We start from the raw sequence: 5,024 nt of genomic DNA, 5'->3' as shown, positions 1-5,024 counted from the left end.
CATATCGGGATCTACCTCAAGCAGTTAAGCTCTTTCTCAAGAAACCAAAGCTCTGATACCAATTGTTGAATATTCGAGAAATTGAGAGGGGGGGGTGAATCAATTGACAATAAAATCCTCTTTTAAACTTTATTCACAGATCCAAAACTACTAACATAATTAATAAAATAGAGAAACATGAAAATATATGCACATAATAGAGCAGACACAAGAAACACCAGAATTTACATGGAAAAACCAAGAAGGGAAAAACCACAGAGAATGCTAATTCTCAATATATAAACACTGGTTAAGGTTATTTTTACAAAAGATGGCTCACTATCAAGATGCTCACTGTGTGAGGGCTCACTGCCTAGAAAGGCTCACTACCAAAGAGAGAAAGATACAAGAGAATCCACCACTGAAATATAGTCTGCACAACTAATACTGCTTCTGGTATCAATCCGCAACACAAATCAACACAACAACTGAAAACTTTCAATCTCACATATCTTCAACACAAAAAGCCACACTCAAACTCATCCAAATCAAACTCTTTTATATGTTGTCTCCGAAAAAATATAATCCTCAATGTCGGCCAAGATAGAAATCTAAAATAGGTCTCTACTAAACATTTTGGTGGTGGGAAGGAATGAGAAGTAGACCCCATTACAACATTCCTCATTGACCATATCAACATGCTACAAACATCGCCAAATCTGGACCCAAAATATTACCTGCATGCTATACAATTGCCATTACACATCTTCAACGTCCGAACCAAAAACCTCGACTTCCAGACCAATCCAGACCTAAGAATAACACTGAGCAACACATATTTTGAAAAGCCAAAACATTTGGAAAATCCAGAAAACCTACAAATGCTCAATACCATCTCATACATGCATTGTTTCTCAATATACCACATCCTTTACCACATTGGGACCTAATCCAGACCACAAGATTTGACATAAATAACAATTTAACATAATGCTAACAATACCCTTATCATAGTAGGTTTCTAGGACACCAACTAGAAACAAGAGCCTTTGGACCCGGTCCCACCTAAAATAGGGGTAGTGGGAGCCTTAGACTCCACCCATCTTAACTTTTTTCTCTCAAAAAACTAATAAAAATTATTCTTCCCAAAATTCACCTCCACTAGAGGTGTAGATAGTCTATGACTCGAGCACCACGAAGTAACCACTAGGGACAAAGACATCATCCTATGTAGTTTTAATTTTTGAATGACAAATTTATAAATCCATATATTCATCATTTAAAAGTATATTTAGAGAAATTGTTTGAAATTGGGGTTTTTTTCATGCTCTTTACAATGACATAGTTCATTTCTACTCATGATGCCTAGTTTTCTAAAATAAAATCTTAGAGAACAAGTTCACTTTTTCTCATTTTTACAAATTCAAACTCCTTTATCTTTCACATGTGGATCCGATCAATGAGTTAGTAAATTAAAGTGGTCATCTAGTATAGTATATCTTGCAAGTTTGATAATTGATGTTGTTTATGCTCCTTGAGGCTTTGATTACCTAGTATAATGTGGCTTGCTAGTGTGATCATTTTATTGCACTACATGGATCACCCAACATAAAATAACTTACTAGATATGGAATCCATGTTGTATACATCAATCAACCAACATAATGCAACTTGTTGGCTAGTGGCATTCATGGGATGTTTTTGGACCCCTAGCATAACACATCTTGCTAGTTTTTGGACTATAGAGTCTTCTTCTAATTCCCTTCTCTTCTCAATTAGTTTATGCTTGTCTCTTTCTATATGTTCACTTGTATTTTTGCAAAATATTCTAAGGATGATACTTAGTAGTTGAGACAATCTTTATGTTGAGCCTCTCCAACTCACTAAATTGGAGCCTTTCTTTTTGGTTCTAACATTTTTTGTGTCATTTTCTTTTTCTTTGTTTTCTTTGTGTCTTGTTTTGTTTTTTCTTTGTGTCTTGTGTTGTTTTTTCTTTGTGTGTCTTTGAAAGTGTATCTTTCTTTTGGATGTTTTTGTGTTATTTGATAGGACCCTAAGCTTGGGGGCTTGCTTCGCTAAACTTGGTGTCTTCTTATCCCTAGTAGGTCTTGCTCTCAAATGCTTTCTCTACTTTACTATGATTATGAGAGTAATTTCTTAATCCCGCTGAAGTGGGGGATAAATGTAGTGTCTTAAATTGTATCCCTTTACAATTTCAAACTCTATTTAGTACCTACTTAATTGTGTTTTCTCCTAGATCATTTTAATCCTATTTGTGCCCTATTATACCCTATAATTTAATTGTTAAACCCACAACTTATTCATTGTCAAATGTTAAATTTGAGACTAGGTCCTATGTTTTGAACCTAACACATCACTACCCCCTTTGCTAGTCCCTTTTTTAGTGGACTTGGGTGCCCAAGGCCCTAGTGTTAAAAATATGAGTTATGTTATCATTGATGTCAAACTTATTGGTTCGGATGTGGATACAGTCTTGTGTTGTGCAAAATACTATTGGTTAGATGTGGTCTTATCCAAATACAGTCTTGTGTTGTGAAAACTACTTATGGTTACAATTTGTGACAAGTGAGTTGTTATTATGTTGTCATGCAAGTTTATGAAGGTTTCTCCATTTTGTACTATTGATTAAGAATGTCAGAAATTGGTGTTGTTGTTGAGTTTGATTGGTGCCTTAATTGAAGCTTGTTGTGGAAAATGATTAGATATTTATGATGTCAATATGTTTTGTTTGGTGTTGTTGAGTTTTATTGGTGCCTTAGTTAAATTTTGTCATGGAAGATGATCAGAGATGTATAATATCAATGTGTGTTTCCTGATATAGCTATTGAGTTTGAGTTGGGGTTGTGTTGTCATTGATGTTACAGTAAGTTATATAAAGTTTTAGCAAATGTTCAATAGTATATTTGGTCTAGTATTAAGTGTTGAGATGTTGTCACATTGTCTAGTGAAGATGTTGTGCTTACATGAGGAAGTTTCGGAAAGATCGGTATAGCAAAAGTTTTTATATGCAGGAGAGAGTATTTAATGCTCTAGTGGAATAATGTTTTGATTTGGTTTGTGAAGAGTATGGTGTGTGGACTTGGTTATAATGTTAATGTTCTATGGATGGTGTATTATCAAGTTCTTAGGTCCTCTGGTTTCTCAGATGATGAAGTTAGTTTTTGTTGTTCTTTGACAGTGAGAGTGTCTGTCAGACTAGTCTAGAATCTTCTTGGTGGCTTTTAGATATTTGAAATCAAGTGTTGTAGTTTGTAGGACATGCTTATTTGGCTCGTGTAGTGTTCCAGTTCTAATCTCTTGTTTTATATCTTTTCTACATGTGAGTTATGTTTGGTTTGTTCTTGGAATGGTTAGTTGTGTTGGGTCTTAGTGTACCCAGATGAATCATCTTGTCTAGATCATGCTTTTTGTTTTGGATATGCATTGGAGGTTAACTTGGAATATTATTTTGGGTCTCACCATAGTGTGAGGAGATCTGCATTAGGTAATTTGCATTAGAAGATGGTTTTGGGTTGACTAATTATTGAGTTTTATTGTTTATCTACACATTTCATTTGGAACCAATTTTGGAAGATGTGATAGGGTATATGGCTCGTTGGAATCAACTTAGAGGGATGTGCGGTGTTGTTTTTGGGTCCCCTCTTTCTCCTAGAGTGGACCACATTGGATATTATTGGTCTAGATGACCTACTTCATTTAATTTAATATACTCTACTTTGGGCTAACTTATTTGAGAGTTTTAATTAATATCTTTGTATATAAGGATGAGTAAAAGTGTGTGTTGAGAGGTACAAAGGTATTGGATGTGTCTAAAATGATGTGAAGTGGAAGTGAATGATATGCTGACAAATTTTATTGAAAAGGTGTGTGACAGCTAGTTGAGAAGAGCCTTGACAGTTTTCAGTAACAAAGTTTGAGGTCAAATGTATTTGCCATAATATTGGACACTTGACAAAGAGATTCAAGGCATTTTCATGATTAAGAGATCCTATTTTTTTTAGTTCAACTATTCCTACTAGAAGACAATGTGTCTCTCTTGGTAGCTCTTTGTATCTTACCCTAAAGCAGTGCGTTTCAGTTATGCAAGTCCTCTGTATCTGGCCCTAATGTTTTGCACCTTAGCTTGCAAGTCTAGAGCAATGAGATCCTCAACCTATGGCCTATTTATTCTAATAATTTATATCTATTGTGAGTGTGATTCTCACAGTGTTTTTCCCTTCTTGGGTTTTCCACATAAATCTGGTATTTCTTGAGTTGATTGTGTTTTGTGCTTTCATGATTTCATTAAAGTAATATGTTAGCAGTGGTTTTAAGTTTAATAGATCAAAAAAAAATTGTGTTAGAGATGTAGACTGATTCACCCCCCCCTGCCCTCTCAGTCCTATTGTGTGTTCAACAATTGGTATCAGAGTCTAGTCCCTTCTTGAGAAGTTTAACCACTTAAGGGAGATCTAGAATGGTGCAAGATTTGAATTTCAAAGCCCTGAGGTTTGAAGGTACAAATTAATCTTATTGGAAAGAGATAATGCAATTTCACTTGGAGTCTCTATCGAAGGGAATATGGGAAATTATCAAGACATGTTATACTACTCCACAAAATGGTCCTCCATAGACTCTGAATGAGATAAAAGATTTTGAGAATAATACAAAGACTAGGGTTGCTATTGTCAGTTGCTTTTAAGTGATGAAGTATTTAGAAAGGTTGTGAGATTGAAGACTTCGAAGAGATTTGGGACAAGCTGAGAAGTGTATATGAAGGTGATTTGAAGTCAAAGCAAGCTAAATTGACAAATCTGAAATTTGAGAATCCGAGGATGTCCAATGATAAAATCATTGAAGGCTATGTACACATGATAAATGAAGTTGTAAATTCTATCAAAGGTGTTGGTGAAAAAATATAAGGGAGCAATGTTGTGAGAAAAAGTATTGCTGACATTGCCTAAACCCTATAAGCCCAAGAGATTTGCTATTAAGGAAAGCTATGATCTAGATAAGTATGTGTTGGACCAAGTCCCTGGTTTACC

The sequence above is a fragment of the Cryptomeria japonica genome, chromosome 1, assembly GCF_030272615.1.
Source record: "Cryptomeria japonica chromosome 1, Sugi_1.0, whole genome shotgun sequence".
Lineage (NCBI taxonomy): Eukaryota > Viridiplantae > Streptophyta > Pinopsida > Cupressales > Cupressaceae > Cryptomeria > Cryptomeria japonica.
The sequence above is the reverse complement of the archived record's forward strand: the minus strand, read 5'-3'. Positions refer to the sequence as shown.